Source organism: Pyrgilauda ruficollis, unplaced genomic scaffold (genome assembly GCF_017590135.1).
Source record: "Pyrgilauda ruficollis isolate IOZ18807 unplaced genomic scaffold, ASM1759013v1 scaffold1, whole genome shotgun sequence".
Lineage (NCBI taxonomy): Eukaryota > Metazoa > Chordata > Aves > Passeriformes > Passeridae > Pyrgilauda > Pyrgilauda ruficollis.
In genome coordinates this window covers 17,185,398-17,198,521 of record NW_024508100.1, presented here as the reverse complement: position 1 = coordinate 17,198,521, position 13,124 = coordinate 17,185,398, and positions in this window count along the sequence as shown.

Below are 13,124 nucleotides of genomic sequence, written 5' to 3'. Positions count from 1 at the left end.
CCTGGGGAGCCTGTTCCAGTGCCCAACAACCCTCTGAATGAAGAACCTTCTTCTAATATCCAACTTCAATCTCCCCTGACGAAACTTCAGGCCATTCACTCAGGTTCTATCCAGAGAGAAGTGGAATATATAGCTATAAATGAATTTAAATTGCATCTCTTACAAGTTTAGATTTGGAGTAGCTCTGTTACTTGTTTTTCTTTGAAAACAAGGTTAGATATCTGTATTGAATCTGTGTTCTTGATGAAGACATCTTTAAAAGTGGTCCAATGGCTGCAGAAAACTTATGCAGAAAAGAAACGCTTTATTTTGTATTGACTCTGCTCACAGCATTAACTTAGCTGCTGATTTGAAATATCAATGATTTCTGAGTATAAACAATTTTTAGGTGTGTTGTGAGACTGTCCAAATTACAGTCTTACAAGGGAAGGAAAACATTTAGAAACTATTTCTGTAAGGAAATGTGATGTGCAATGCTGTTGATGTTCAGTCATGCCATTACAGTTGGTTTCATAGCAAAATCTCTATGATACATGAGAACAACTTTAAATAAGGTCTCAGCAGCTCTTCTGAGCCAAAAGCCAGGAGTAGTAAAGCAATAGCACTTATTTTTAGTCAGGAAGAGAACTAGAAACAGAAAACTTTTCTTAATCAGAATGTGATGCAAGAGATAATGGAATCCTCTTTTTGGAACATACTCTTTGGTTTGTATTACATTTCAATGGGCTGTCCTTTCAGGAAGGAGAAGGAGCCTACTCTCATGGGGTCCTCTCTAGGGAACTTGTGGGAGGACTGAGGTAATTCACACTACTTATTCCTCCTGAGATTAAACAGGAAGGTGGCTTCCAACTATTAATTAGGAAGTTCATAGAGAATTCATAGATTTGCCAAAACAATAGACTTAATCACAGGATTTTAATTTATAATGGGACTATTTCAACATTTGTTCTAAGTTGTCAGTTGAGTAACACTTCAGAAAACTCTGCTGCAGTGACAGCAGGCACTGAATTTGCTGCAGCAAAGAAATCTATTCTGAATTACTCTACAGGTTTGCTCTTGGTGTTGGTTGTGGGAGTAGCTGTGGGCATTTACAATGCAAATAAGGAAGGACATCTTTCACTTTAGTCTTAGACATAAGCAGCTTTCATATTGGAAGACTGAAAAAAACCATAATAGCCTATACATTGTAGTCCAAGACTGTATCTTCTCACTGATCACCTGATTGTTTACTGCTGTATTTTATTCAGTAGAATAAAACACAATAGTCTAAAGGCACTGTCTACCCTTTATTGAAGGAACATTTGCCCATTTCTCTTAATATTTCTGAAACATTACCTGGTCTGAGTTTTAAAAAGAATCTACCTCTGCAGTTGGGAATGTAATTTGGTTTATCTAGTGTTTTATTGACTGTATAAGAGCTGTTTGGCTCTTATAAAAAAGTTAATCACTATACAATGCAAAAAAAAAAAAAAAAGGAAATAATTTAGATGTGATGGCCTTGAAACACACGTTGTATCTTTAATCTGAACAGAAGTGGGAAATCATCTCTGGTTTTGAGAACTTCACTACCAGTTATGGAAGTGAGCTTTAAAACAATTTAGGTAAATTGCAAATCAGTTTTTAGACAGGATAAGCACCATTTCAGAAGTACATCTTCTAAAGTGATTTATATATTGGCAAAGTAATGACTGCACAGAAAAGGTGAGAACTGCATCATTTGCACAGGACATGAGGATGGAGCAGAGATTTTGAGAAGCTAGTTACAAGGAGAAGCTCTGGCAGAATGGAAAAATCTAAATTTTCTCTGTAGGTCTTCAGGATACTGTCAGGTCAACACTGGGGTTGAAGAATTGTGACTTTTATTAAGATTGACCAAAAGTAGATCTCAGGAGGGTTTTGAATGAGAGTGCGTGTGTGGGGGAGGGGGATGGCATATTGGAGTGTGAAGGTTTTTTCTTTTTTTTAGCAGAGTGGGCAGCATGGAGGGAGTGTGAAAAAGTAGAAGGAGAAGGAGACAAATGGGCGTTTCTGACTAAGTTGTTGTGACAAGAAGTGAGGTCCAAGGGCTAATTTAGGATGGTAAACCTTTAAGACCAGACCTGATCTGATATGGAAGCGTGGAGGAAAGTACTGGAGAGGTTTGAAGGAAGGATGTGACTTGAATAAAGAGAGAGATTGAACAGATGTTTATTAGAGTTTCCAGAAAGCAGTGCTGTGAGAACTGACAGTTTTAAGGTCTTGAGTGTGAGTGAGTGCTAGAAGCCATTGGACAAAGAAAACTTATCTGTCCTTCATGCTGATAAAAGTTTAGTGAATGAGATGTGAATGAAAGCATGGGGCTTTGTAGTGCTGCAAAATGAATAATGATGACAATAGAGGGTTTTTCAAAAAGAATGGAAAAATGCTGATGTGAGAGGGAAAAAAGTATATTTTGTTTTGTCTTGCTTCCATTCATTCAGGACACATGCTAGCTGACAAAGGAGAGAGCAGATAAATGAATAGGTGCAAAGGCATGAAAAATCTAAGGAGTAAAGCAGATGGGAGACTGTCAAATAAGAACACAGTAGGTGAGAAGCAGCAGACTTGCAAGTTCTTAGGACAAGATACAGCAAAAACTGAATTTCAAATATTTTGCTGCCCAGCAGCCATTCTCACCTATGTGTTTTCACATCACAGTCCAGGCTGGCTTTTCCTTGCCTTATGTTATATGTGCTATTGTAAATACTTAACTCTCATGCATGGGAGAAATGAATGTCTTGTGTTGTATTAAGATAAATACTTTGCTTGAAATGCAATTTGATTAAACTAATTAAAACAAAGCTGTTAAAACACTGAAGACCTGAAAAAATGTATTTTGAGTTATAAAAATCTGTAGTTAAATTCTGGCCTCATGGGCTTGTATTTCTCTGGAGCAATGGAAATTTGTCCTCCAACTTAGTTTTTGCTAGGTCAGTATTTTCTTTCCATGGAGCAATATCCAGGCTATTGAGACCTTTTGAACCAGGGGAGTTGCACAGAGGTCCTGTTTAGAGGTCTTGTTCTTCCTCTGGTATCTGCACCAGGACTGTGTTGTCTTGGCTTCTTGTGGTACTTGTGACCAGGCACATGCTGTCAGTGGCCCTACTTCAGAGCTGCTGGTATTTAATTGGGTTCTTTTTAAGGGGATCAGCTCAAGCTAGGGGGAAGAAGTTCAGTAATGTTGATATCTGGACATTTTATTTCTGCACTTGAAGGATCCTCTCTGTCAAGACAGGGATTGGTATCAGAAATTGTATCACGAATGTCAGCCAAGTGATTTGCTTCAGTCTCAAACTTTCAAGCAACTCAGAAGCACATCTAAAACCCTAAAGGACCATATAACAGTAGTATTTAACACAGCCCTGTAGCAATTATTACGTAGCACTTTCTTGAAGCAGAGCTGGCTTCAATATAAATAAACACTGAAGATTTCCTGGAAGAAAAATCATATATGAAGATGGAAGGACCTGAGCATGCTCCAACTAAGTCAATTATGAATTTAGATAATGTTGTAGTTTCTTTTTTCCCCTTCTACTTAATTATGTGTATTTCACAATTCAGGTTTTACATACTCTTTTCCCACTCAATTTTGTTGTTAAAAATCTACAAAGTTAAAAATAGGCTGCCTTTTAAACTGTTTTCTTCAGTGAGGCACTTCTGCCATTTAATTTAAACACAAAAAGCTGTATGTTTGTCGTTCCATTTCTTGACATAAAGCTGATGCAATTTTAAATTATGGTTTAAATGGAAAAGGACTGAAGGCAGTCAAACATATCTGTCTCCATTTTCTGCAGAAACAACAAACCTACCAAAGGTTTTTAGCAAGCCTCAAGCAATGCCTGTTATAAGATTATGTACCATAATACTCCATTAAAAAGCATTTTAAAATGGTGTTAGTAAACCATTAAATCTTCTTAGACAGTTTCATTTTAACTTTTGTGTATAAGGGCTTTTAAGGTGGACTTAAAGGCTGGCAAAAAGTTTGCAAGGCAGTGTGAAAATTTGATGCTGCCTTGATAATCCTGAGCCATAGTGGCACTTGCAGTTGGATAGGGGCCAGGAAAGGCCTGCAGCTGTGTCCTGTGCAAAAAATGGCTGTAACAATTCCCAGGCCATTGTTCATTGTTGGACACTGTGTGGAGAGCAGTGAGGAATTTGTGCCTTCTGCTTTGTAAATCAATGAAAGTTTGACATCCTTAGTAACAGCTTTCTACATGTAATTCACTCATATATACCCTGTCTTATTTGGAAGAATTACTGGTGGAAAAGAGACATCTAAAACATCTGTTCTCTCTGAGTAGGATTACAAGATGCTTTGTCAAATGGCATCTGAGAGAGTGCTGTGGTACACACACATCAGCTTTTGAATTTGGTAGGGATCACTGGCATGCTGCAGAAAAGCCACTCAGCAGATGGTAAATGAAAACAGCTTCTGTCCCTAACAAGGTGGGATGACTTTAATTCACTGAATTGAATGTAACAAAAAATATTTGTTAGTTATCCAACCTGACTTAATATTTTGTAATAGCAGAGTTTGCATTTTTGGGCAGAATTTGTGTATCTTAATTTGTTTCTTTTGTTTTCTGCTTGTTCCCATGGTTTTGGCTAGTTGCATAGAAGACTTACAACAGGTTTTTTTTTTGTTGTTTTTTTTTTTTTTTTCTTGTTTATTTTGCAGACAATGGGGTTTGATAAGTTTTCATGGGGATTTGAATTACCCATGTAAATGTTTGACAATGGACAGGAGGGAGACTATTCTTCCATTTGCTTGATGGAAGTCTTATGCTTGATTTTAATTTAGGTAGGTTTTTTTTTTTTTTTTTTTACATGATTTTTGTTTACCACAGTCAACAGTTCACTTATATAACCACTGCTGTCAGTTTTTGAGGGCTGCTGTTTTTCATTTGTGTCTAAGTACTTGAATGAAATGTCAAGGTTTGGAAACTTAGGTGTAGGTCTCCTACGCTTCTAGAAATACTCTTGTCATTTTGCTATGAAAAGGTAATGAGAAGTCATAGAAGAATAATAATCCAGTTGTGGGGGACATTTGCATGCTTTAGGACAGCTGGGAACAGGAGATGTGAAGTTTTATTAGCGATTCTGTGTACTTTTCTTCTCTTTGAAACTTGACCCTATATAGCCCTTTTATGAAAAATGTGTGAAAAGCCAGAAGCCATCAGTCAGTTCTCCTTGAAGTCCCTTGAAAAATTGGAACCTGTATTTTTAGAATAAGGGGTCCCAACTTTTTCCTTGTGTGGAAAATACTTCCAAATAACACTTAAATTTCCTTGCACCTGCATAGGTGTGTTTTTTTTTTTTTTTGTTTTTTTTTTTTTTTAAATATTGAATCATAAATATCTGGGATGAAAGTCAAGCACCTGTCGGTGGTAGGTGCTTAATTTATATACATTTCTTAAAAATTACATTCTGGTATGAAGAAAAAACTTGGGAAGAGAGAAACTTTTCCTGTCTAGAACACCAGCTCTCTCAGGCACAGCAGAACAGCTGTTGTGAGACTCTGCTGGAGGTGCTGAGTGGGCTGTGGTGCCATGCAGTAACCTATAAGCAGGGAAACATGTTGTGAATAAAAATAAATATAAATGTCAATGATGATGAATTAAGGTTTGTTTGCAGACCACATGGGAATGTTTGTTTATATATATATATTTTTAATACATATATATAAAAACACTTTCATATGGAGAGGAAAGTTCAGTGCAAAAGGGAATATGAAGAACAATCAAGAATTGTAGAAAGGCCTTTAAGTTATTAATATGGAAATATGATTGAGAACTATAAAGTGTTTAGATTACTCAGCCAAAGGAAGAAGCCATAAAATCATAAGATGATTTGATTGGGAGGGACCTTTAAAGATCCTTTTGTTCAACACCTTTGCAATAAGCAAGGAAACTTTCCACTTAGACCAGGTTGCTCTAAGCCACATCCAACTTGACCTTGGCCATTTCCAAGAATGGGGCATGCACAGTTTCACTGGGCAGCCACCACCTTCATAAAGGATTTCTTCCTTATATCTCCCCTCCTTTTACTTTAAAATTGGTGCCCTTGTTCTGTAACTACAGAACCTTGTAAAGAGTCTTGCTTCACCTTACACACCCTCTACTTATTCAAGTTCTGTAATAATGTCTCCCTGGTGTCTGCTCTTCTCCAGGCTGAGCAGTCCCACGCTGAATCTGGACTCATAGGAGAGGCCCTCCAGCCCTTTGACCATTTCTGGGACCCTCCTCTGGACCCACTCTGCCAGGTCCATGTCTTTCTTGTGGATCTTAAAGTTGTAAGCAGTATTCCATGTGGACTCAGAGCAGAGCAGAGGGGAAGAAACACCTCCCTCAAACTTTGGCCATGCTTTTTTTTTAATGCAGCCCAGCACACAATTGATTTTCTGGGCTATGAGTGTGCATTGTTGGCTCACGTCCAATTTCTCATAGAAGTTAAGGAGTATCAATTGTTCTTCCCTTTCCCAGAAATGTAGTCACTCTGGTATCTGGAGTGAATTTCTTTGTTACTAACCAGCAGCTCATTACTTGGAAATAATAATAATATAGTAGTGAGGACTATAGGTGTTAATAAATGAGCAAGACCAAAAGTCAGTCTAAATTTTAGCAGGCTATCTTTGATACAAATAGCATTAAGAGTATAAAGTTTGTAAATTGATATTTCAGTGAGAAATTATGCTCTGTGAAGTTTTATGATGGCTTTCCTTTGTTAGTCAAGAACTAGAAAAAGTGATCGCCTTGCAGATTCTCTGTCTTATAAGCACAGATCTTAAGAGTAATTTCAAATCCCAGATATATTGATCATATTTTCAACTGTTGGGAAGTGACATGGCTCTGCCTTCAGTGATATGATGTTCAACTAGAAGAGTAAAAAATCTTACCCTTTAGTCTGGAGTAACCTTTAGCACATATGCTTCATTGCACTTTTGGGACAAATGCTTTTATTTACAGTTACAGTTTGTAACCAAGAGAATGAATGGAATAATCATGCTAAGTATAAATATCCTTAGTTACTTATCCTGGCAATTTTCCATGAGATAAGTCATCTATGGAGACACAGAAAGTAGTGCAAAGTAGTGTTGAATGAAGTAAGTGAAACATGAGATGTTTTTGCAGCAGATTAAGTCAGTTTTCAGATGTGGTGAAGAATGATTGTTTTAGTGTATTTCTCTATGTACTACAGCTTCTTTAAGTTTTAGTAAAATAATAAATACAGATATCATACTTGATGAAAATTTTTAATTAATGGTTTGGGTTTTTTATTTTTTTTTTGTTAAAACTCTTTTTGAAATACAGAGGAAAGATTGGTTGTGCAAATTGGCAAAAGTGACTTATAGATGAGTTTGCCTGGGATTATATCTTAGAGTCTTAATAATTTCCAAGCTCTCATCTTGTCATACATGTTCATTTCAGTTATTGAAAGAGAGCAGGTTTTCATAAGATGAACCTTTTTCTCTGAAAACATAATTATTTTTTCTTGCTGAAATGGTAGTCTATTCCATCTCTTTGGATTTTGTTTTAGAAAGGTATTTAGAAGCACTAACAGGTGTCCTTATAGTATGATTCTATTTCTTTCAAGCTCCTCAATGATGTTTGCTTTGTCTACAATGCACATGAAAAACTACTGAAAATTAAAATGGAAAATAACCTTAGGCAATAAATATATACTTGTTATTCTGACTACATGTTAATTATTCTCTGACACGTGGTGTAATTCTTGATCTCTGTTGCAGAGGCTTTACTTATGGAGGAAAGATAGGTGAGGAACAAGAGGTTGCACAAAAATGGGAGAGTCTGTTGTAAAAGTAAACAGATGTCTGGATCTTTTTATCCAGGTTTCTAGAATGCTGTGCTGATATTAATTTAAATATTGGATTTTGAGTTAAAACCAGCCATTCTGTAACCTGATGTGTAAATGTCACTATTCTAGCAAGGCAGACGTATTAGTCATTCACTACGTACACTTGATCTGGATAAACCCAAGGTTTAAAGGATGGAAGAAAGTGAAAATGTATCCACTATCCTGAGAGTGAGAGTTTTAGTAACAGAACTTTTAACTCAAAAAAAAAAAAAAAAAAAAAAAAAAAAAAAAAAAAAGCAAAGGAAAAATGAATAGGATTTGGAGCTGGGCTGGAAATATCTTGTCATGGGTTAGGCAAAGTAAATTTAGTGCAGATCTAGATGCTGGGGTGGGTTAATCTAAGAACAGATGAGCAGAGAGCTTTTGCCCTGCTTGACTCTAACTCTCATGACCTTCCTCACTCTTACACAATGCTGCATTCTCTAGGTCTTACCTTTGGTTCCTGGCAAAGAGTTTGCTGTGGGTCTGGGGAGGCCGGGCAGGAGGTTGTGGTTGCTGCTGTGGGGATGCTCACCGCCACGCAGCTGCAGCTGCAGGTATTAAAGACTCCAGTTCTTGTGCACCACTGGCATTTTGCTCCATGCATCCTTCATCTCCAGGTTTTTCCCCAGCACTGATCAGTTTCTTTGTGTCTCCTAGCTCTTCTCTTGTTTTCTAGACAATCTGTTTTTGGGAACTTTTGGGAATCTCTTTTGGGAACATTTTGCCTCTTTACGGAACCTCAGGTCCCTGGTTATTTTTGATAGTAGTCTATGTGCAGAAGCACACTCTGTGATGAGCTTACTAATCTGTGGTTATGTCTCATCTCTTTTTCTGTGAGTTGGTGAATTTCAGGAGGTGCTGCTTTTGTGTAGATGTTATCAAAATATGGAATCAGCCCATAGTGGTAGCAAGTAGCAGGTAGGCTTTGGCTTGAGAGTTTAGAAATTGTGTTTTGGGTATTCAGTTGCTCCTTACACACCCCCATCCCCTCTCCCCAGTTATGTGCCCTTGTGTTTGCATTCACAGCTTAAGCTATGTATTTCCTATAATTGTGGAAAATCAAGTGTTGTGATGGACTGTGAGTTCAAAACTGCCTTGTTTTGGTTTTGGCTTGAGACCAGGGATGAAATGGAGACAATGTGCGATTACCTTATTTTGAATATGCAAATATTCACTGCTCTTTAGTCAAGTGAGAAAGACTTGTGACAGGTCATTACTCATTTCTGTAATGATCTTTTTGAACTATATGTGCAGAACCTTATTTTAGAGCTGGTTTCAGCAGCATTAAGTTTACTGTGGTTTCTCAAGTGCACAAAATTATTTTCTAAATTAAGATATTTTTGCATTTCCTTGAAAGTAAAACCAGCTTTCAGATAAATATGCAATGAATTGCAAGTGAGGCGAGATTGTTAATTTTTAGCAGAATGGTTCTTCTTGTTAGGCATCAGCTATACTGCAGGTCAATGTAAAAGTCTGACTGAAGCTTAAAGGACTTCAAGCAGAGCTGGTTACATTTTTGCTTTGAAGACAGATTTACTGGTACAAAGTACTATAACTTTTTCTTAAAATATCTGCTTTTGCTTTCAAACATCTTGAGGTTGGTATTCAACAGCTGTGAATTTCCAGGTAATTAGCATAACTCTCTCAGCAGGAAAGTTGTCCTTCCTGACAAAGATGTCACTGTCAGTGATATTTTCTTTGACTCACATCTGCTACAGCAATACTGCTGTATTTTTATTCTGACAGGTCAAACAGGTGGATATCAAACAAAAGCTCCATCTCCCAAGGTGGTATCAGATGTGATTCTATGAGCAAGTAAGATTGATAGCATTTTCTTGTTTGTTTAATTTCTTTTTTCTGGGTATTGTGTGAAGAACCCAGAGAGCCACATTCTCCAGACATAACATCTTTATGAAAATTATGGCTTCAGATGTATTTTTTTTCATAACATGTATAATATATTCAAGGCCCATGAAAGAGTTAGGAAAATGCATACTCCTTTCCTTTGTGAATTAACTGAGTAAAATCTGGAATGTTGACCACTTGTGCAGAAAGCACAGAACTTCCTGCTATCCTGTTATGGATTTGGAGTTGACAGTCTCTGGATTCTGATAGACATTCTGCATGTGATTTGATCTGGGAAGAAGGTGATCAAATTTCCATTATTTCCTTGCAGAGATCTCCCATTAGAATCCTAATGAGGGTAGGTTTGGTGATGGTCACCTAAAGAAATGCACTCAGTCTGCTGGACTGTTAGGATATGATAATTTTAATTAAAGGCAGTGAAGAAGGGTTCTAAATGTCAAAGGTCCTACATCCTCCAGAAGCTATTTCTGCATTGAGGTGTTTGAGAAATGGAACACTTGTAAATGCTCTGAAGTTGTTAGTACTCTGGCTGCTGCTAGAAGAGAACAACAGAGTTTATAAGAACCTCAAAATCTCAGGAGGCAAATTTTGGATGCTAAATTGGTAGGAGACAGCAGTAGACTACATTAGAGAAGTTTAAAAATTCCACATTACAGAAATAATTTCCATTTCACTTTCATTCCATTTGGCAAAGTCTATTTCAATAATGGATTTTTTAAAAATTTCATTTTAAAATTAACCTGGATCTCTATGTAAGGCTTTCAATTGCAATTGGGACCACTTGAGTAATTAGAGAATTAGAAAGAGAAGGAAAGCTTTGTGAGAAAACCAAGACATTCTCAGTGCTTCTTGAAGATGGAATAGCTTCCTAGGTACATATATAATCAGGAAGGTTTTTTAATGTTTAAGGAAAAATAGTATTTTATTTATAACATTCTAGTCACTTCTGCAATTATTTTTCTAGGATGCAACTACATGCTTCTTTCCTCTGCCAAAAAGAAAAAAAAAATCACCAAAACCCACAGCAAAACCCAAGCCTCACAGTGAAATTGTACTGTATATACTCTGAAGGCAAGATTGAAACTGAAAAATGTTGGGTATTTTTCTCCTAAGAACAAGACTATTTCCTAGAACATATAGTAGTTAAAAGTGTAGCTATTGATCATGCACCACTCTTTTTCATGCCAATATCTGGCTGCCTAATTCAGCATCTGAATAAGAAATAAGCCTTGAATTTAACCTTCTAATCCCCATATATTGGGTCATTAGTCCCTCTGGGAACTTGTCCAGTGCTCCTTCTCAATCACAGTCATCCAGAGCCTGTTGCCCAGGATGGTATCCTGACACTTTTGATTATCTCCAGGGATGGAGAGTCCACAGCTGGCACAGGTTGCCCAAGGATATTGTGGAGTCTCCCTCTTTGGAGATATTCAAAAGCCATTTGCACATAGTCTGGGACAACTGGATCTCTGTAGCCCTGCTTGAGCAGGCAGCTGGATCAGGTAATCTCCAGGAGCTCCTTCCAACCTCAAACCATTAGACAATTACAAGTAGACTCAAGATGCACTAGCAAAATCCTCTTATACTTAAAAAAGTATTTATTGGCAGTTGTGCATATCAGGAGCTGCTGATCTACAATAATGAATGCTTGTTTTAGTCTTCACTCTATTCACACTCTGAAGAGCCTGTTCTTCCATGCAGAAGCAGATGCATGGTTTTGCACATTTTCCTCTCCATTAAAAAAATATGAAGGTATCTTTGGGCAGAAGGTCAGAGGACTTAGCCATCTATGTCTCCCAGGGCATCAAGAAAATATTTGGAAAAAAATGTTATAGATGAATATAACATGAGACAAATCTAATGATTTTTTAATTTATGCTCAAGAGAAAAAACACAGTCAGTTTGCTCTAAAACGTAATCTGTAATGTCTCCCAGTCTACTTGAAACTGCTTTCAGAAAGAAAACCCAAACATTATGTTTGTGAAATCATTGTCCCTAAAATGAACATGTCACCTTTGCCTTGTAAGATTCAACTTTTTGGATATTGCAGATCCCATGTCTGAGTGATAGAGAGGGAAGTAAACAGTGACACTTGTTGTTGCATATTTCCCTTTTGGTATTGGAGTGTGTTGGCTATTGTGATGATGTTCAGAACATGGTATTTGGATTTTTAGTAACTCTTGACTTTTCTTGTCTGAAAGAGAATGTACACAAAGCAATGGTACTGCAGAAACAGATTCAGCACAGCATCAGATACAAGAGTCTTAATACATAACTCTGTAAGAATAGTATTTTTAATTTGTGATGATTTGTAGGATAAACAGAATCTTAATAGACCCAGACAAGATATACATTTCTGAGCAACTGTTGGGTTTAAAGACCCAATACTTCAAAAATTAGCAATAGGATTAGTATTCCTGATCCAAAAAGTAGCTAATAAAGGTTCCCTAAGGTTCAATACTCTTCCCCTCATCATTGTGTATTGAAGATTTCAGTTACCGCAAGAAATATCTTTGGGGCATCTTTATTTTTAACTAATTTTTGTTGTTCTGATCCTTGAAATAGCACTCTTACACACCTGGATCAGAACGCTTAACCTCGTGGAAAGTAAAGCTGATTTTTTTTTTTTTCCAGGATCAAAACAAAACACCTTAAATATATGAAAGTTTCTTTGAGTATGAGGAATCTCTTGTGATATTGTCAGGCAGCCTAACACAGGAGCATGCCGAGGATGTAATACCTGTGTTAAGAAGCTAGATACCTATCTAACAAATGTATGCAGCTCCTTCCTCTGCAGCCCTCCCACTGGTTTGTGACCTGGTGTCTACAAGGAGGGATCACACTGGAATGTATCCCACTTTACATGAAACACTCTGTGGAATGGCTGCCCTGTGGACAGACCTAGAGCCCAAGTGACATTCCGATGCCATTGAACTTTAATGCAGTACCCTTGAACAGGAGCCTTTCACTGCAGTTTTCTGACAACTTGCATTGACCCTCCGGTGTTTGTGCACCAGAAAGGTGCCTCAAAGCAAAATTTTTGTTTTGGATGCTTGCTCTGCTTCTGTGCAAGCGGAGTGTGCGGGAGTGGGTATATTTGTGTGCATGAATATACTCCCAAGACCCAGCATTTCAAAACACATTTGTCTGAATTTCAAGCATTTAAGGAAAACAGTGTATATATGAAACCTGAAAGAAATATTCTCCTGAGTAGCCCTATTAGAGCAATGAAAAAGCAGTAAGCCTCTAATTCTTAAATAATAGGACTGTCTGTAGTCAAAGGAAAACAAGTAATAGCAGCTCTGCTGAAGTCAGGCAATGTCAGATTATGGTGATGTGAGATCAGAAGGCACCAGGATTCTGCTATTAATCATAAGTGGAAC